The sequence below is a fragment of the Mesocricetus auratus genome, unplaced genomic scaffold (assembly GCF_017639785.1).
Source record: "Mesocricetus auratus isolate SY011 unplaced genomic scaffold, BCM_Maur_2.0 Super-Scaffold_4256, whole genome shotgun sequence".
NCBI lineage: Eukaryota > Metazoa > Chordata > Mammalia > Rodentia > Cricetidae > Mesocricetus > Mesocricetus auratus.
In genome coordinates this window covers 125,127,923-125,149,795 of record NW_024429182.1, presented here as the reverse complement: position 1 = coordinate 125,149,795, position 21,873 = coordinate 125,127,923, and the positions used below count along the sequence as shown (strand labels likewise).

The 21,873-nt window shown below is 37.3% G+C and overlaps 1 long non-coding RNA gene across 1 annotated transcript in view; it reads left to right on the top strand.

Moving 5' to 3' along the window:
- The window catches only part of LOC121133569, a 163,001-nt gene that overhangs the window by 125,480 nt on the left and 15,648 nt on the right, over positions 1 to 21,873 (top strand). Inside the window, exon 2 of the long non-coding RNA XR_005870457.1 lies at positions 3,734 to 3,807. This is a non-coding gene — a long non-coding RNA (uncharacterized LOC121133569). The remainder of the gene's footprint in view (positions 1 to 3,733; positions 3,808 to 21,873) is intronic.

The window sequence follows — 21,873 nt, the reverse complement described above, 5'->3', positions numbered from 1 at the left end:
CTTTTCTTCAGCAAGAGAAAACCATGTGGAAATACTCAGATTAGCAGTTATGGGTTCATAATTAAGTCAGAGCTAACAGATAAGAAACCAAGCAAATGGCCAACAAATTCATAATTAATATAGTGCTTCATGTACTATTTGGGGTCTGAGACAGCTGCAGGACCCAGGCACTAGCAGGAAGAATGCGTGTTACAAGACATTATTCTCAAGTAGCAATATATTATTCCTCCTTACGAAAACTATAAAAGGAATAAAAATTATAAACAAAAGTCAAAATTGGTTGAATTAAATTTAATAACAAACTTCTAGCTAGAGTTTACAAGCAAAATGTCAATATCTGATATAATATTGAAGACATTGGATATGTACACTTAAATTTTCATAAGGCAATTCTTTTAATAGTTATTACAATGTATATTATTCCATAGAGAATGTATAAATTCCAGGTGTGTTTGAGGATAGCCTGAGCTATATAGTCAGACACTATCTCAGAAATAAAGAAAAGGGAAGAAGGAAGGAAAGAAGGAAGGAAGGAAGAGACAATTCCATGAAAGACACAAACTATCAGAGATAACTGAAATAAAAGAAATTTCATTCATAAAAGAAATGAATGTGCAGGTAAATGGTCACCATTGATGGGAGTTATAATTGCTAATCACCATGCCTTGGGTATTTTTTCATGGAATGTAGCATTACCAAACTTTCAGTGTATACAGTTCAGCACAGTCAAAACCAAACTAGAACAAGCTCTATCAATAGTCAGTGAAGGAAGTGGGAGTGAATGGTGGGTGGGCCATAAATCTTTGACTCTGAACTAGTAGCTGTTGTTAGACTATGGCAAAGGGAATCACCATCTTCAGTTGTGTATTCATTACTGAACTCAGCAGACTCCAATGGATTGGTCTATATGTATCATCATACAAATGGACCTGGTCAATATGAGTGGATCACAATACAAAACAGAGAGAGAGAGAGAGAGAGAGAGAGAGAGAGAGAGAGAGAGAGAGAGAGAGAGAGAGAGAGAGAGAGAGAGAGAGAGAAGGGGAGAGGTAGGGAGAGAGGACTCCAATGGGTTGGTCCATATGTATCATCATACAAATGGAACTGGTCAACATCAGTGGATCACAATATAAAACACACACACACACACACACACACACACAGAGAGAGAGAGAGAGAGAGAGAGAGAGAGAGACAGAGACAGAGACAGAGACAGAGACAAAGACAGAGAGACAGGGAGAGACAGAGAGAGTGACAGAGAGAGACAGAGAGACAAAGAAGAGGAGAGGGAGGGAGAGAGAGAGAGAGAAGGTGAGAGGGAGAAGAGAGGGAGGGAGAGACAGATACTTTTTAAGGAGTGAGGCAAGGATGAATGAGGGTGGTAGGAATGTGAGGGTAAGAATGTTCAGTGTTCAATACATACATGTTCAACATTGTTAAAGAATAAATTTAATTAAAATACTTAAGACAGTCATAGCCAACTATACATAAATATTCTTGCAAATTTAGAAAGAGGAATATTTTGCTAACTCTACATATGAGACTACAACTGTGGTGATACATTGTTTATGATCTAATAAAGCTTACCTGGAGGTCAAAATGCAAAGGTAGCCACAGTCATAGAGGCTAGGCAGTGGTAGTAAACACCTGTATCCCACAGCCATAATAATTAGCCATGGAACCTGGGTGGTGGTGGTGGTACACATAATTCAAGCAATAGAGAGGAATATAAGACAGGTGCAGAATCTCAAAAGGGGTAATTGTTGTCCAGCCAAGTTGAGGACAAGATTGCCCCAGCCTTGGTAGAGGTAAGAGCTCTGGTGGCTTGGCTGCTTTGCATTTTATATCTTCAATTTGAACCATAATATCTGTCTGTGGGTTTATTTTATTCATGCTACATATTCATTCTCAGTATAAAGGTATAAATTAACAAAAAAGCCACTTGTCTGTGGCTTTGAAGCCACTGGTCCAGGATATCGTTACACATGAGATGGGAGTTGGAGTCCCTGCCTAGCTGACTAGGATTTCTCTTTTTTTTCCCCAAGTCTTTGAGCATGTTTGGGATTTTCCTATTGTAGCCTCTCTAAACAGTCTTCAGCTGACACCCAAATTCCAGAAGCAACTGGACTCCAAATGCTATAGGTTTTGCTTATTGATACCTATTCAGGTTTTCAATGGGCAATTGCTTTGAGGTCAGAAAAGGCTGATTCAGTAATCACACATTTGCTAGAAGTTATGACCATCATGTGTATGCTTGTATAAATAAATAAATAAATGAAACAGTTTTTTGCTTATTGTAATATAAAGCATATTACAGGTATACCACACAATCCTAAAGGGTAGGCACTTACAGAAAGATCAAATCAAACTCTAAAGGATATGCTAAATAAACAGAAATGGATGATAAAGAATTCCAGAAATAGATTTCATAGTGATTTATTTACTTTGAGTTTTCTGAATGCTAATGAGAAAGGAAAATCACCTGAGGAGAGACATTGGATAATAGAAAGTACTACAGAATTAAACAAGTCAGTACATTTCAAAGATGTGTTGACCTCAGAATAGAAATCAGGACATGGGTTATGTTAGGGAAGGGGTTTTGATTTTGTTTCCACAGGAAAAGAAAAATCTATGGGTACCATCAAAATTTATAAAGATTTGACTTGAACAAGAGACACCTCCTAATTCGAAGAGATCAAATAGCATGGCTGTTTAATATAAACTAACATATAAAACTAACAAATGATTTTCATTTGATCAGATATAACATGCCAAAAAAGAGCCTCCCCGAAATTAGAGTGAGGGAAGGGTTTGGTTTTTGTCTCTTCGGGAAAATAAAAGCATTCAGCGAAGGAATCTAAAGACTGGTGGACAAATGAGATATCTGAAGAAAAAGGACAAATCATCCAGGAAAAAATGTCTCAAGAAAAAGAGCAAATTGGACTATTATATCACAGTTACAACAGTATAAAATTTCCCAAATATTCTCAAATGCTTGTTTCTGCTTTTTTCTACAGACATATAAGGCAAATACTCTGTATGTAGTTTCAATCCAATTAAAGATTAAAGCTGGCTTTGGAGTTGCAGTGTGGCTTTCTCCTTCTCTAAGTATGCTTGCTAAAGTAAAATCCCAAATCTCTGTCTCATGTTAGAAGAGCTACCTGATACAGAACAGAAGAAAAGCAAAATTAAGGGACTACTGTATTGCCACTAATCTCATAATTTTTTTTATTTTATTTTGACTCATTGTAGCTTTTATTGGGGAATATTATCTAAAAATTTATAAGGTGAATATACATGTATATATATATTTTAAAGTTTTTTGTCATGATATTAATGGTCATATTGAATACTAACTAATTTTAGAAAAAGGTTTCATCTGTCTTGCTATACATGATTTCAGGTTTGAGTATCATTTTTTTGCAGTGAACCATGAACACACCTAATAGTGACATTTGAAGTCTCCAAAAGGAGCATGGGGCCCCACAATGACAATTTCACCAGGACTAGGATAACACCTAAAAAGCTAGTACACACCAACTAAAGATTGGCTTTGAACTATAAACTGCCCAGAACAATTTCGAGGTGACTCCCTGAGATGATCCAGCCTCACGTACTACTATGACCAGGACTTCAGACAAGCCCTGCATTTTCCCATTATGTGGAGACTGGATTAAAATAATACAGCTACCTCTCCCACTACTTCACAATTAACCTAAATATTTCTTTTCAGGATTCCCCAAAGATGGTGTCACACCCAGACGACAGGAAGCAAATTTAAGAACATGATACCCACGTTCCCAAGAGGTTAGATGGGTGGTTTTTGGTTTTTCACTGGGTTATGGATATTTGTCATTATTTAGGGGGATTGATTACAAGTTCTTACTGGATACAGTCATAACATTGCTAAATGAGCTAAATGAACCTATATAGCTGTATAGGTACAATATCTTATACAAGATTAAAAATGTATGTACAGTAGGTTTTAACAAATCTCTAGTCCTTGAAAGATACTATTAACAGCTATATAGGATAATAATGAAATGCAGATTAACAATTAGTCACCTATTACAATCAAATTTGTAGTCATATTAAGTATGCTTAACAAGATAAACGGGGGTATATTTTAGAAAGACGCGTCATCTTCAAACACATCGGAGATCTACAGACTATGACATTTAAGATGATTTAATAGCATAGGTTCTTTTTATGACAATGAGGCATGTCTGCTTCTGGCAGCACCATTCTACTACAGAGAAGATGATGGACATCAAAGAAACTAAGATGGAATTTACTTTCTTTGTGGCAAAAGTAAGCCACTGACCAGGAAAGCAGCCGTGCCTCGACAAACAGGACACATAAGAGACTGCCAAACCTTCCCAAGACAAGACAAGAGTGTCCTTCAAAAATCCTGCTTCATAGAACAGTCTACCAAATATTCTGGGCCCATAGGATGGATGTCCCGATGTTGCAGAGGACCTTTGGTTGACTGTCTAGGAAGCCAGCTGTTTTTGTCATTTCCCACATTTTTGGAAGTCAATTGCTCACTAACTGCTTATGCAGGCAATATTATTCCCTTGTTAGGTCTCTAGGGGAGTTGAAGACTAGATGGTTACAGTTACAGTTTTCCTTGTTTACCAGACTCAGAAAAAAACTCACTAAATAGTTGTAAAGTGTGAAAGGTTGATAGATTTTGAAAGATAATTTAATAATGCAGATTAGAATAGAAAGTAAATTAGGTAAAAGATTTTGGACTCACCAAGGTAGGATAGATAATGGAGTATTTTCTCTGAATGTATCAAATGCAAATGGACTGAACATTTTTGATGTAATTATAGCCTTTATATTTTGTATATAGTTATTATACATGGTTTTTCTCACATTAGTTGTAGACTTCATTTTGTATTGACAAAAAAGGGAATTGTGGTGATATATTGTTTATGATCTAGTAAAGCATACCTATGGATCAGAATACAAAACTAGCCATACACATAGAGGCCAGCAGTGGTGGTACACACCTTTAATCCCAGCAGCCATACTAGTTAGCTATAGAAGCTGGGTGGTGGTGGTACACTCCATTAATCCCAGCACCAGAGAGGAATATAAGACAGGAACAGGGTCTCAAAGCAGGCAATTAGTCTCCAGCCATGTTGAGGACAGGATACTCCAAGACTAGGTAGAGATAAGAGTTCTTTGGTAACTTGGATGCTTTGCTTTTCAGATCTTCAGCTTGAATACCAACATCTAACCCAAACTATGTAGGCATTAACAGAAAGTTAAATCATTCCATTTTACTGATATATATATACAGAATAATCTTAAATCCTTAAAGGTCAAATACTTCAATATATTGAAGTAAATATAGAAATATAAAATTGTTCAGCATTCGAAAACATGTGCAATGTAAATGACTACATAAGTAAGATTAAAAAGCAGTTAAGTGTTTTATGTTTAAAAAGCATTTAAAAAGTTTTGAATCATCCAGTATGTAAATTGTTGGGGAAGTCTTTTGTCAATAAAGCACTGTTGAGCCAATACGAATCTAGATAGGTGGAACTAGGAGTCCAGGAGGACACTAGGAAGGAGAAACACAGGAGAGTTTGACATGTAACGCCATGGGGTCAGAAGCCCGGAACTATTCTCCGGTAAGAGACATACATAGATTAACAATTATGGGGTAATTACTTAAGTCAGAGCTAGCCAGTAAGAAACAAGCAAGGCCAACAGCTTTATAACTAATATAGCCTCCTGTGTGTTTATTTGGGACTGATGCGGCTCTAGAACCAGGCTGGCGGGAAGGCTCCTCTCAAAGAAAAAGCCTCTCATTACAGTAAATGGTCAGCATCTATAATGTTTCTTCAACTTCATAGAGGCCATAAAAATTATTACAACAAATTATAAATGGCTGAACGTGTACTCCTAAACTAATGGGGTCTTGATGGTACTTCAACTCAGTATCATCATATTGGAGGTCCTAGCCAGTGAAGCATGATGAGGATAGAAAATAAAAGTCTTCAAATTAGAAAGAAAGAGGCAAACCTATGGATATTTATGTATATTATCACCAATATAAAAAATTCTAAAGAATATATAGAAAAACTAATAGTTATTCTTTGAGATTTCTCAAGGCTATTGAAATCATAGTATATAATATTGGTTATATTTTTATATGTTAGCAATTAATCATATTTAAATTATTTTCAATTGTACAAGACTTATCAATACAACTATATATGAAATATATGTAATATTTATTTAATAGTAATCACAAATTACTGATGAGCTAAATCATATGAATCTAAGATGAATGAGAGATAAACCATGTCCATGGATATCTTACCACATACCTTACTAAAATATGAATGTAGAACTTTCTCATTTTCAGATCATAGAAAAATCTTTCTGATACTTGGTGAAATAAAATTTCTCAGGAAATCACTAAGTGCTACATTTGTAAGGAAAACTCAGAGAAAGATGGGGTAAAGGAAGAGGGAGAGAATGGAGTTAGAACTGAAATTTTAGCAAATAGATGGCAAATAAACACAGGGACAAACTCTTGACATCATTAAGCACTAATAAAATACAATTTAAAATAACAATACAACATCTCCATGAACACATAATTGAATGGATATAAACAACTCTGAAAATAATTAGCAATATCGTGATGTGACAAGCCCAGAACTCCATCTTTAGGTACATGTGAAGTAATACAAGGATGTTGAAAAGCAAATTTAGAGTTTTATGTAAGTAAATATGTGCCTTATGAAAGTAGCAACATTGAGACTTCATGGTATTTTTCATGAACAATGAGATATAGGTCTACACAAAGATTTATGCATGAATGTCTGGCCATATTCACAATGTCTCCAAAGTGAAAACATGCTAAGTGTATCTATAGTTGGAAATGAATTAACAAATTGAGTCAGAGCCACATGGTGGGCTGAACAACAAAAAGGATGTATATAGGTCTGTCAGAAGTACCCTGTTACCCTGAATTTGTAGTGCATATCCACCCATAAAACAGTCTAAGTAGGAATGGAAAAGATATCACTGGTTGTTGGGAGGCAGGAGAAAAGGGGAGGGGTTGACTAAAGAGGGTGAGGGGGTTTTCAACATGGTGGACGGTTACAGTTGCCAAAGATTTTGTGGCTCCAGAGTAGTGCATGTTTCTAATTGTTCACAGAACTGTATGGTTTATAAGGACACATTTTATTACATGTAGATTATGCTTTATTAAATCCAACTACACAAAAGGTTGAAAGAAACACCAAGTGACCATTAACAACACTTAAATATAATCCCATCATTCCAGAGAGCCAGGAGATAGCCTGAAAAAGAAATGGCATGCTTGTTCTCTGTGTCTGCTAGGGAGAGGGCTCTTGTGTGATGACAAGAGGACACCAGGGATATGAGAGGCAGCTGATTAACTAACCGTGAGGGTGCCATTCAACTGACAGTTTAGATAATAGTCTGGCTACAGATTTCTTCAAAGAATGTAGAAAAGAGAGGCATGGTAGATTAATATGCTCGTGTAATATGCCAAAATTTTATATCCCTAAGAATGAATGTATTCTGCTAACTAAATAGAAGATGTCCTTGATATTGTTAGATGGATTGATACGATATTTGGAGGCAACTTTTGGGTTAAAAATTAGCTAGAGAATTGTTTTGAGCAATGTGTATAAGTGGTGCAAAACCGTATTTCTACCAATTACTTTTCATAAAAGTATCTACCAGTAACAGATAGTTAACATGTTCATACCACAAAATTCAAAAAAATTACTTCAAAGTATTGGAAATGTTAAAGATTTAAAAATATCTGGGAAGGTTATAGATTAAGCATGAGGCAAAATATGGAAATTTTGTATATGTGTGAATGAAATGCTTGGTTTTAAAGAAGGATGAATTATTCTGCTAAAAATCTAATATCAACCTAAACTCAGAATGCACAGGGATCTGAATGAAATATTCTCCAAATCTAATTTGACATCACATTTGTTTAGCATGAATTCAGATAGACTGGAATATCAGAACACAGCAGGCACACTATTTTAATGTTTCCCAGAATGAAAAAAGACAGAAAAATTATGCAATTTCCCATACCAAATGTATTTATAACTACTGTAGTTTACCTGTCTCTTTGAAATTTCTGTTTCCTGCTCTTCTATCTACTTCACCAATGATGACTTGGGACTGTCTTCTTTCTACCAGTAAAATAGATACCTGTGTGACCTGACACTTAATCAAACAAATCCTTCTCAATTCGACATACCCCATCTCCAAGAAACCAGATGGAATCCTAAGGAGCTATAGAGAGCTATCACAGCAAACTTTCACTGTCAAAGAATACATACTGTCATGTGGGCTAAAGATTTTCTCTCATTTCTTCCTGGATTTCTGAGAACTTAATGGTGAAGAAACAGTTTTCAAAATTTTGATGAAAATTAATCTACCAAACTCAAGAAGACATGTTGCTTGACCAATATTCATTTTTGGTGTTACATCCATCCAAATACTATTATGAAAACACTTCCCCTTGGTTTTCAAAAGCAATCAAAATATTAGAAAATCAGGATGAATTCTCAGGATATTCAATTCAGGAAATTAAATATAGCTATATGAAATTATATAATACTTATAATATGATTAACCATTCAACTCTACATGGCCAATAAAATAAGCAAAACATTAAAGCTATCTAACCTTTATATAATAATTTAAGTGTGCATCACTTAGATGGTGTTTATCAGTATTTTAATGGTTACCTAGATTAAAATGCTATTCAATTTTCTTAGCCTGTCAGAGGTAACTGAACTATAAGACTTTAAGCTATGTCAAATAAATACACAACATATGGATGGACAATCGTTGAAATTGAGTGTCAACTTATTAATTAGCATAACCAATTAAAATCTTCTATTTCAACAAGCATATTTACACAGGAAGCTTTGTAGCCAGCAGAATGTTTGTTAAAAAAGAGTAGTTAACAGGTAACACTGTGTGGTGTTTTATGATGTAATGTATCAATGTCACTGTGCTGATAGAGCTAAGGCACTTACTTTGTGTCACCCGAAGAAACATCTGATGATTATTTCTCCAGGTTGTGTTTTGTCATGGACTTAGGCTCCCAGCAGTCTCAATAGCAGACACTCTTCAGGTGAGTTAGTTCTAAGAGTCTAGCTCTCATAGAGTCTTCACTGACATATGTTCAGACTCTTCAATTAGATTTTACTTATCTTTGCCTTTCTTTGCAAAATACTTTACTTAACATCAGAGAATTCCTAGTAACTGGCAAAAAAGTATTCATTGTCTCAAATATTTTCTGACCATGTCCAGAGGACTCTAGGAAATTTGTGCCTAATGCTTCAGTTTACTCTTATATATTTTCTATTTTGAATTATGCAAAAATATGAAAACTTTAAGTGTTATCTTGAATTCAAATATGAATACAGAATTATGTACATTGCCATAAAATTAAAATAATGTATATTCTTCACGTGCTCTGATGAAGGTTAAGTGAACATTTTGTTCCAACATGTACTGATATAACATATAAGGTAATTCACCTCATGGTCTGTAATGAGCAGGACATGTTTCTCAAGTTAATTTAAAAGAGAGCATTGTTTCCTTGATGTAAGACAATTTCTGCCGGGCGGTGCTGGTGCACACCTTTAATCCCAGCACTCGGGAGGCAGAGGCAGGCGGATCTATGTGACTTCGAGGCTGGGCTGGACCGACAGCCTCCAAAACAACACAGAGAAACCTTGTCTCGTAAAAACCAAAAAAAAAAAAAAAAGACTATTTCTTTGTGGTCTTAGATCTATGAGTCATTATTGCTGTGGGATAATCTTTTTGTACACTGTGAAGATGTGTCTTTGCCAAGGCTCCTCTGGTTGCTTTAGCAAACAGCTGAATGGTCAATAACTAGACAGGAAAAGGTTAGGCAGGACTTCTGAGCAGAGAAAAAATGAGGGGGGATGACTCTAGGCAGGAGAGATGCCAGAAGAGATGGAGCAGAAGCAGGACACTCAGGAGGAGAGGTAAAAGTCACAAGCCATGTAGCAGCACATAGATTAAAGAAATGGGTTAATGTAAATTATAAGAGGTAGTTAGAAACAAGCCTAAGCTAGGGCTGAATTTTCATAATTAATAGTACGTCTCTATGTCATGATTTGGGGGCTGGAAGTCCAAAAAGATAAAAATTGCATTTTCTAAAGAATCAGGAAGAGGCACCAGTCAGAAGACCTGTTAGCTCTCAAATAAATATTTGGTGTGATGATGAGCCTTCTCAGTAATAATGATCGCAATGATTTGCAAAAATCTTTTTTTATAGTATATCTGATGAAATATGAATATATTCTAATAGCTAAAGGTTTCTGTAGAAATCACTTTCTTTGCTGCTATAAAAGGCAACACTGAAATCTTAAAAGTTGAGCTGAAGCTATAACTGATGGTGTGAACCTGTAATCCTTGAGTCAAGGTGTGAACTTGTAATTGACTGAGTTGAAAAGGATCACAAGTTGAATGCCAGCCTTGGCTGTAGAATGAGTTCCAGGCCACCATGGATAACTTCAGTGATACCCTTTCTCAAAACAAGACAAAAACGGAGGTGGACCTCAAGCTCAATGGCAGTGTTTGACCCACAATCTTAAAAAGTATTTATTTAATTATTTACTTATTTGCTTGTTTGTTTTTATTTTTATATGTGTATATGCTGGTGTGCTTTTGCCATAACAAGCATGTAGAGATCAAAGAACAACTTGCAGGAATAAATGGTGTCTTACTACAGTGTGGAGCCTGGGGATTGAACTCAGATCCTAAGGCTTGGTGACAGGTGTCTGTAGTACTGAGCCATCTCTCTGGCCCAAGTTGAGGTCCTGACCTAGAACTCTGAGATTTGCTTAACCTCGCTTGTAGCAGGATGTCTTCAAACAGGAAATGTACTCTCTTAGCCTTTGTTAGATGGTTTACTGCAAATCTACAACTTCCATAAGCATTTTGTGGGAACAATTGACGTTTGAGTTACTCAAGTTTGAGCTACACAGGTATGTTGACATGTGCACTGTTTTGAAAACTATATGAATTTAAGATACTTAACAATGAACCTCATAATGTTGAACATGCGAAGAATACATAAAATTATGTAGTTTATAGTACATTTTACATCTGAATATTATATTTAAAACTTCTACAAAATTCCAAATTTATTAAAGGTTATCTATAGACAGATCGTATATGCCACCATTTGCAGCTAAAATAAATATAAACATACGGTAAGGTAAAATATTGAATCCTAGTGGGTAAAGTTACCTACTTGTGGTATGTTCTTTAAAAATGTAATTATTTCACTGGTGCCTTCTATTGTTTTTGCAAAGTCTAATGAAGTATGTGGATTTCTGACTGTATGGAAAGTCAGATGACAACTCTAATGGTAGAGTTATTCAAGAGTTAATTGTATTTCTCTCTATACACACACACACAAACTCACACACACACACACACAAACACACACACACACACACATACACAGTAAAATCAGGAATCTTACCTCCTACTATTGAGGAAGGATGACTGAGAGAGCTCCAGCTTTTGCAGAGTCCCACAGCTAAGAGTGACAAATGGGAGTTGAACCAGACATATTCAACATCATATACCATATTCTTAAATATGAAAATAAATCTTTTGATGCAAAATACACCCTGATACATCCTGTTTTCCAAGACTACATTTGTTACTTTTCTATGACTGTGATAAAACACCATGACCAAGGTGACTTACAAAAAGAAAGCTTTGTGCTTATAGTTTCATCACCATCAAGGTGGGGAAATATGACAGTGGCCAGGTGTAGCTGTTGAAAGAGCTGAGAGCTCACATCTAAAACCACGAGCAGGAAAATCAGACTAAGGGGAATGGTGTGAAACTTTGAACTCTCCAAGCCTGACCCCAGTGACTGCTTCCTCTTCTAACCCCTTCTAGGCAACACTACCAACTGGGTACCAAATAGTCAACAGTCATCAAAAGCTTGAGACTTTGGGGATATCACATCCAAGCCACTCCAGATGCTGTAAAGCAACTCAAGGCTTCATCCCTATGTTCTAATCATAAAATCTTAAAACTATGTTATCCCCATCAGTGCAAGGCATAAATGTCTTTCCCGGTGTGAGGTTTGCTATTTCATATTGTAGGTAGGTATACTAGTTTTATTTGTTTCTTTTTGTTTTATTTTGTGAGGTCACATAAAACTCAAAATGGCAGGTGCCAAAGTTAGGAAACTTGAGAACATTGAGCTCAGTAGAGTTTTAGCTCAATGTTAAGTGTATAGAGTTCCTTTAATCTGGAGGGGCCACTGTCATCAATGAAATGCAGAGAAATCCACCTTTCTCCATTAGGAGGTATTTAATACAAATGCATATTGGAAAATAAACTTTCAGTGCCAAAGACTGATTGTTTAATGCAATGTTCATCAAGGAAAACATTGGCAGTCAAATCCGACGGAGAGCTGTCCATCTCCCAAGGCCACTCACCTGCTTACATTCCATACAGAAGAAGTCTGAAGAGTTTAACTGTGAATCCTTTCTTCTACAACCACACTAATGCAAATGCTAATCAAAACTCCAATTATTATAACATGTGATAACAATATTTTGATGTGGTAACAGTACCTTCTCTCAGAGCCTGAAGTTCTGTGCATGTTAGCAGCCAAAAGTTCTTTGAGAGCCTTGCATGTCTAAGGATCCTGAGTCATCCGAATTATCAGTGTGTGTTCTGAGGGTGAAATCAGGCCTCGGGTGCTCACTGAGCGCATCTGACCACACACCTGGACAGGTTCTGTAGAATGGTGGAAACCAGCACCCAGCGTTTTCCTGATGCCCTGCCTTCTGTGTCTTCCTGGCCTCTCTCTCCCACTGCATCTCGGTACAGTTGAACTTTAAGAGGCTTAGGAGAGAGAAGAAATAAGACTTTAAATAATTTATTTGGAGAAACATCCAGTGAAGAGGAACAAATCATGTTTCGCTAAAAGAACCGGGACCTTTGACACTCCCCTTTTCGCTCCACTACCTGCTGCTGGAGCTGGATTGCATTAGTGAAATTTCCTTTGATGGCATTTTAATATTCTGCCTTGATGACTTTTTAGCAACATTTACTTTCAGAGGTCTCAAGTGTTCCCTCAGAGGAAATGAAACATGTCAAAGCCCATTACAAAAATCAAAATTTAAATACCTCCACCACATTCGCGCTTACACACAATCCCATCAGTGCTTGAGCTGGAACCCAGAACTGTTCATTCTCTTGCTCAGTCAGTAATGAGTACATTTGATGAAGCATCCTGGGGTCAGGGAACACATGTCAGTGATCTAACTTAACCCATTGATTGCTTGGCCACTGAGGACCCCCGCAGGGTTTGATTAAATTGCAACATGCAAATTATTTTCAACTGCACTGAAAGAATTAGATTTGGGATGGGGAGAGCTCTTTTTTTTTTAAACAACTGAAATTCCTGTAAATAATGGAGGGAAATGGAAGTTCAACAATGTAGATTAGGTAGAGTGCTCAGGGAAATACTATGTGTTTATTCACCCCATGAATCTCTACCTATTCTGTTTTCTTCCAACTCTAACCACTGATACCCTTCTGTGGAATGTTGCTGAGGGGGTTGCGTTTGTTTAAGTAATAGTTTATCTTTCTCCCATTACTCAGATGCCCTTGAGAAATTCCCACATATTTCTGGAAAAAAGTATTTCATTTGTCACCATGAGGCTGGCCCTCAGTGTCTATGATACCTAGATTTTGTATGCATAAGCAATTGAAGTCACACTCACTGCTTTTTTACATCACATATAAAATCTCCAGAAACTCACCATGTGAAAAGATGGCTCAGTGGCTAAGAGTACTAGCTGCCTTTCTCAAAGACTGGGGTTGGATACCCAGTTTCCACATAGCTCTTCACAACCATCTGCAACTCTAGTTTCAGGGGATCTGCCATTCTCCTTTGGCCTCCACACAGTTGAGACACAGACAGAGACAAAACACCCACATATATTAAAGAGAAAAACCAACAAATAAACCATAAAAACTCTAGAAACTCAAACTTTCTGTCCAGCAATATCTGTGAGGTACAGACTAAGACACAGCATATTCCAAAAAGTTAGAAGGGAAACATTATACATTTTTCAATGTAAATTGGGATTATCAGAGCACATGGGCATATTAAGTGATGTCAGGAAAACCAGCACACAGAATTTATCAAACCCACTGGGCTGAGTAAGTTTTGGTTATCAAGGAAAGCAGTAATCACTGGCAAACTACTTCCAATTCAACCCTCGTATTGTGAATTTATTATAATTCAGTTTCAATAAACTATGACATGGTGGAGTGATACAAATGCACACACCTGTGTTCCTTCCTGGCACAGTATGACTACTACACTCTTCTCAGGACCAGGGCAGCCCAGCCTGATGCTTCTCCGTAATACCTATCTCAGTCAGAGAATAGCAGGGGTGGGTTAGAGATCTTAATAACCTTTAAGGTTTATGTAGTAGCTGTTCTTATGCCTACTGTGAAGTTTCACTTAGAATAATAGATACTTTCAAATTGTTAGCTTTAAGCAGTGTTCCCTGCTTCTGATCTCAATACAAATGGGTTGCCGGAGGATAAGAAAGAACCAGTACTTGGAAAACAAACATACATACATACCCACATATATCATAGGGCAGAACAAGTGATTCAGAAATTCTAGACTGAGAGTGACTGGAGATACTTAGCTCAGTGGGTAGAGCACACTTGCCCACCATGAATCAAGCCTTGAGTTTGATCTTCAACACATAAGCCAGATGCCGTGGCAGATGCCTGTGATCCCAGCACTTAGGATGTAGAAGCAGGAGAAGCAGAAGTTCAATGACACACTAGGATAAATGTCACACAGGGAGCTTGAGGCCAGTCTGGGTAATGTGAGACCCTATCTCAAAACAAACAGAAAGAATAAGAATGGAAAAGAAGAGGCAAGAATAAACACAGAGTTCTAGGTAGGACACTGGAAATGTGGAAAGAAAGAAGTGACTAACTTGAGGGTGACTGGGTAGACACGGTGAATCTGCTGTTCATCACCCATCAATGAAGTTATTAAGAGGCAACTTCTGGTTTCCCTAGCTATCCTGGACCTGATGTGTCACAACACAAGGGAGCTGATGTTTCTGACCCCTGTCCACCATGGTTGGGAAAACCATTTTAACACTTTTAAAAGGAGAGTAGGAATGCTGGATGGAGAGAGAATGCCACCATATTTTGTAGAAACATAAACACTGAACCAAATGTTGTTCTTTCTCTCTTTTAAAATGTATTTTACATTCCAACTGTACTTTCCCCTCCATCCTCTACTCCCACCCCCCCTTTTGGTTGTCTGTGTTCATCTCAGAACTGGGAGAACACTACATGGATAGTCAAGATGAGGAAAAAATAATGAGGTTGCTAAATTGATCCCATTGAAAATGTTTACAAAGACAGGCACGGCCAGTCACATTTGAGACTATGGGTTTCCCTTCTCTCTTTTCAACTTTATATCCTGGTTTTGACTCACAAGTACACACATTCACATGGCAATCCTTACTCTACACTTCTATGTATTAGATTTAGTTTAGTCCTATTGCTTACTGTTTTCTATGGAGTCTCAAATATCAGAATTACTTCATCTTTTTTTGAACCCTAAATTGTTAGGCAACAACTGTCACTTTCATAATCCTTTTCCAGGAAATCAATGAGAAACTCATGTTGCATCTTTGAACTTCTTCAGGTCTCTGCCGGAGAATGAACATCAACCTTCACCTCCGTGCCAACCCCAGCTTTTCCTTACACAGATGCCCTTTCATTAGCAGCTTATCTTTGCCCACACCTTATCTTGTGCCTTGGCTCAGTTGTCCTTCTCTGCTTGTAGCTGGAGAGGTGAAGCTTTAACTGTGGTCCAGAATTGTGATTTGGGCTTCCTTATTCATGATTAGGAATGAGTGCAGATGAGATAATTTCATTTGTATTAGTCACAAATGTTTCTTAAACTGCTGTCTTTCCCCCTAGTCTTTCAGATTAGTAAACTCAAGATAATGGTCTGCATTAATGACTGAATGCTCCCCAAATATTCACAACTCACAGCCGAGTGCCTGGCTTGGAAATGTCTCTCTCTTAAGATGTGTTCCCAGTGCCATCACTGGATATGCTGCCATCACTGGTACCATTTATTCCTACTGAAATCCTCAGAGGTATTTATGGTGCTCTTTGTTTAAAATACTTCCTCCTTCTTGCTGGGCAGACTCCCAGTGACATCCTCCCACAGCTTTGTCTTGTCCTCAGTGGCCTTAAGGTCCCTTAGCACTTCTCACAGACCTACTTTTCACTGATTGGTTTTTCTTTGAAAGTTTCACACATGTGAACAAACATTCGGCTTACTCTTATTTTCCTACCTCTCCTGTCTTCTCCCATTCTTCCTGTAAGTTCCTTTGCCAGGTTCATGTGTTTTGTCTTTGTTTTTAATCTACTAAATTAGGCAAAGATGAACATGTTCAGTGGTCAGTAAGAGAAGAGGGATGTTATTCATATTCAAATTGATAGAGTTAGGCCTGGGATGTGACATAGTGTTTGACTAGGGCCAAGGAAATACAGATATTAGTGTCCTTACTTCTCTAAAAAGAAATGAGAGTGGTTCTTCCTAACACACTGTGGGAAACACTATTGATTTGGGTCACTGAAATAAAGATAGAAAGAAAGCAAGAGTGAACCAACTTTTGTTTTGTTTCCTCAGGATAAGTTTTAGTTTTGAGAGAAAGAGACAACAGACTCATTCTATCATTATTATCTGGGTCTAATAAGATGGAACCTTACTTATTAGAAGATATTCATTCTAAGAAACTGAAAGAGTAAAAAAAAATAGAGCTCACTGACTTAGGCTGAGAGACAATCAAAGTCAATCTTCTACTGGAATCACTTGTGATAAAAATCCTGTTTCTGAAGTTCTGTTTTCTTAATTTACTGAAACCTCTCTAAATGGAAAATATTAATTATGAAAAAATATCCAGAAAGATCAAGTATCTAACACACAGAACCTCCTACAAATAATATACAAAAATTTAAGAGATCTTTGATAGAAGCTTACAGAAGAATTTGCTCTTTATCCCCCCGTTGAAAGGCAGAGCTCTAGAGGAATTTATTTATAAACAGACAATGATTGGAATCTGTTTTCTTGGAAGCTCTATGTTACATTTATATCAGAATGTGTCATGAAGAATATATTAGTTTTTTTGGTGCCTCTACAGTTACTCAGGCAACAAAATTTTTCCACGAACGTAACAAAGGGTGTAAATCCCTCTCTTGAACGCGATTCATCATTAGCAAGGTCACTATCGGCATTCACAGAAGGCCGGTGCAGGCAAGAGACCCAGATGCTCGGCAAGCTGATCCCACTGGAAACTAAGGGTGCTTTGAGTGGAACTGCCCCATTCCCTTAACATGTCCACGTAATAAACTCTCAAGCGATAACACAATGCAAAATTAATGTGCTCATCATTTGCAGCCATTTTATCACCCTGATCCAAGACCCATCTATGGGATCTCTGACCCACTACCGTCTCCCATTGATCTCGATCCTGGCCCTCACATATATTATAAATCCGCGGAGCGGCACATCGCGCTGCTCTTCTGTAACGTGAATTTATGCTAATGGATGTCTGCATATGCTTATATCACATATCTATATTAAGCTTAATAGTCTGTTACATTGCTTCTTAACCCTGTGTCCACACATGATTAACTTCTCTGATTTCTTTCAAAACCGTTATTACCAAGGCGCCGCATTTCACTCAACATGTCAAAGTTTCTGCCGGAGTTTGGTGGAGTATAAAGCCCCTCTCTGCTTTGGCAAGTAAAAACACATAAAAATTAAAGATGTGTGAAGACAGACTCCCTTCTGTGTATGTATATAACCTGGACCTGGCAAAAGCTTAAAGTCTAAACCATGCTTGGAAAACAACTCACCCCAATTAATCATCTGTGAGTAAACAAAACAGGATGTGCTGGGATTCGCACAAAATGGGCTAAGCTGGTACAGTCTGGTGCATCTCTAGCCAGACTGTCCTTGAAGTTTTGTCGCCATGCCCACTATGAGGAATTTCAGAATTTGGCGTTAATATATGTGAAATATTTTGTTAAACTTACTGGTTGGTGTTGAATGAATTAATCTAAAGCATTGAAACTAACTCTTTTTATACTATTGGTTTTAGGACCCATCAATGAAGGACACCTAAGTGTTTATTAAAAATTCCAAGAGAAATACATAGTCTTCAAAGCACATGACAAGAATGATCATCAATGAATTAAAAAATACTCAATAGTTTTGTATGCTCTGTTTGAAGAAAACTTAAGCCTGGAAAGGTCAGAGTATCAAGCCAATTAGCCAGTCCCAAGGACAAACTTTCACTTAAAATTAGATTTTGATAAATATAAGAACAAGAGAAATTTGCTATAGCTCAAGTGAACAATGGTTTATTATTTAAGTTAAATATATGTAGGCAATACAATTTGTCTGTAACAGTCAACAAATTTTATTTTAAATATTTGTTTAATTGGAGGCTGCAGGATCCTAGAAATTAAGAACTTTTGATATTCTTACAGAGGACCCACATTCAGTTCCCAGCACCCACAGTGTGGTTCACAATCATTCATACCTCCAGTTCCAAGGAATCTGACTCTGTCTTCCGACCTCCTTGGCACCAGCCACATATGTGGTGGACATACATACAAGCAGCAAAACTCGCACACATAAAATAAACGAACCTTTAAAAAAGTTGATACCTGTGTGGGTGACCAAAGGACAAAACTTTCTGTTTTTCCAGAATGATGTTGGTTACCAGTTTCTGTATTATAAAAAATAAATGGATACATCCCTGTTTCAAAACATTAGTAGTGACTTTCTTTTATTCTTACATTCTCTGTATTCACAAAATGTATGGCCATTTCTATTACTTGATACATGATATATACCCATGCTGCCTCACAGAAATTTTTGAGATGTTCAAACAAAATGATGCAATTGAGAAGAATGTCTCCATACACATGTACCTCTCTGATGTCTAGCTCCATCACCTCTTGCATTTGCATCTAGAGTACATTGTGAACATTGTAAACCATGCTTTGTAAAAGAACCTTAAGAACATGATGAGGTGGATTTGGAATGAATACAGTCTCTGTAATTTTCTTGTTCAAGGAACTTGGATATTTGGCTCTCATTTTCCTCACATACACACAAAATATAGAAATATAACCTTGCTGATTCATGCATGTAGCATATTCCCCGAATACTATATGGATAACGGTACACAATAGATTAAAAAGTCTTCATAATCCTCTAACAGTGAGCCCTTCTAAAAACACTGTCCAAATCTGGTTGTCATTCTTGGTTTTGAGTCCACCCCTGTTCCTATTTCTCTTAATGCCTTTCATTAATTCCCCGAGCATGCCACCCCCAAAGGCTCCCAGGCATACCAGATTTCACTAAAGAGTAAGCGATGAGGACACTCTTAGAAGGTGGCTCATTCAATGAAGCACTTTCCCTTAAAACATGGGGACTTGATTTTGAATCCCAATCACCCACATAAGAAGCCAGGCATGCCTATAATTACAGCACTGAGAAGCCAGGGCGACATGAATTTCCCTTCGTCTTACTAACCAAGCAGTCTATCTGATCTACAAACTCTAGTTCCAGTCAGGAATCCTATCTCAATAAAACAACGTGGAGAACAATCAAGGAAGAATAGTCCCAACTTCTGGCTGCCACATGTACTTCCATCTGTATATAGGCACAAATAACTGACACATAATACAGGCCTGCCTAGAAGCAATTTCAGTTTGCATACAAGTGTTTCCCAGTTTTCTGTGATATGTGCTATTCATGGAAATCACCACTGTGTTCTATCTGTCTGGAAACCTATTTCCCATTGCCACCCTACTTGGTTGGCCTCCGTGCTATTATTCCTGAATTCCAAAATATGGAAAAGTAGTTTAACTTTTAACCTCTAGATAAGAGAACCAGATTTTAAAATTCCAAGTTTAGTAATTCGTTTTACTCATATTAATTTCATTTCTTACCATGGGAAGAAATGTTATTAATGCCAGTTCTCAGACTGGCACATGTGTTACGAGAAGCTTTTTCTTTTGCTAGCCGCTTTGGTTATCCCCCGCCAGTCGCCTGGGCTCTGCCGCGCCAGCCTGGTTCTAGATCCGCATGAGTCCCAAATAAACACACAGGAGGCTATATTCATTATGAAGCTGTTGGCCTTGTTTGTCTCTTACTGGCTAGCTCTGCTTTAAGTAATTACCCCATAATTGTTAATCTAAGTAAGTCTCTTACCGGAGAATAGTTCCAGGCTTCCTACACCCAATGGCGTTACATGTCGACTCTTGTGTTCTCCTTCCCAGAATCCTCCTGGACTCCTAGCCCCACCTATCTAGATTCCTACTGGCCAGCAGTAATTTATTAACATATACACAGGACTTCCCCAACATCTCCTCTTTTCTGTTTAAACAAAAAGAAAGGTCTTAATTTTAACATAGTCAAATTGTATATGACAGAACAGTTATCAAGTAAGAACATAGTTACAATATTTTAGCAAGATTTAAAGAAAATATCATCCATCCCATCCTTGTGAGTCCAAAGTCCTATATGTAGCTTATCTTTTATCATAACTAAGGAAAACTATAATTATAACTATCTGTCTTCAACTCCATCAAAGACCACAGAAGGATAATATATAAACACTAGGATTGACAGAGACATCTTACTGCCTGGACAGTCACCCAAAGTTCCTCTGTAACGTTGGGGCATCCATCTTCAGCCCATAGGCCACAATGTGTCTGGAACACTTCTCAGCAAAGCAGGAAATTTCAAACTGTCCATCTGCGTTGGCAGTCTGTCAGTCATTTTTCTTTGTCCTGCAGAAAGTCTCGTAGACTCTTCATCAAGCAGGAACCCTGTAAGACTGAGTTCAGTAGTCACTTTCCTGTGGGTCCTGCATGTCCAGATGATACAACAACAGTCAAACAATCTAGGCAAGAGCAGTTTCTTGCCCAAATGGCTAATCTTGCCATGTTGAAAGCAAACTTTATAACGAGTTTCTTCGATGCCCATCTTCCTCTCAGACGTAATTGGTGCTTCCAAGAGCAGACATTTCTCATTGTCAAGAGAAACCCTAAACCCTTTTATATGCCATGTTCTGAAGGTCTTTGAGAGGTTTGAAGACTGTTTATGTCAAATATATTTCTGTATATCTAGAAAACCTAACTTATCTAACTATAAATTCTATTATCATTAACTGTCTATAGTCTGTATTCAATTACGCATTATGTTTTAAAAGATCAGTATAAGCACAATACTTAATCAAGAGGAGAAATATAAACATCACAAAATTGACCTTGAATTTGTATCAATAAATGAAAAACCATACCCATACCATAATTCCCCTTTTTACCATTAAAAGGACATTGGTTGTGATCATTAACCAATTATAAACAATCCCATTTAAATGAAAACAAAGATTTATAAACAAGATGGGAATTGGGATGTCGCTCATTCCAAACTGCTTCCTGCTGGAAGGGGGCGCTGTTCACACCATGGGGATCATGACAAAACTCAGAAACCTGTATAAGTCCATATTTTCGGGGTCTGTAAGACTGCATCATCTTCGCTGTTTCAATTGTTGGAACACCTGGTCCACTGCTTCCGGGGGTCTTGGTTCGTCAAACCACAGAAGCCTGGAAGAAATCCTCAGCTTTTTATGTTCTGTGGAAACATAAATTAAAACTCCTTTTCCGAGTAACGTATCCTTGTACTTAAAT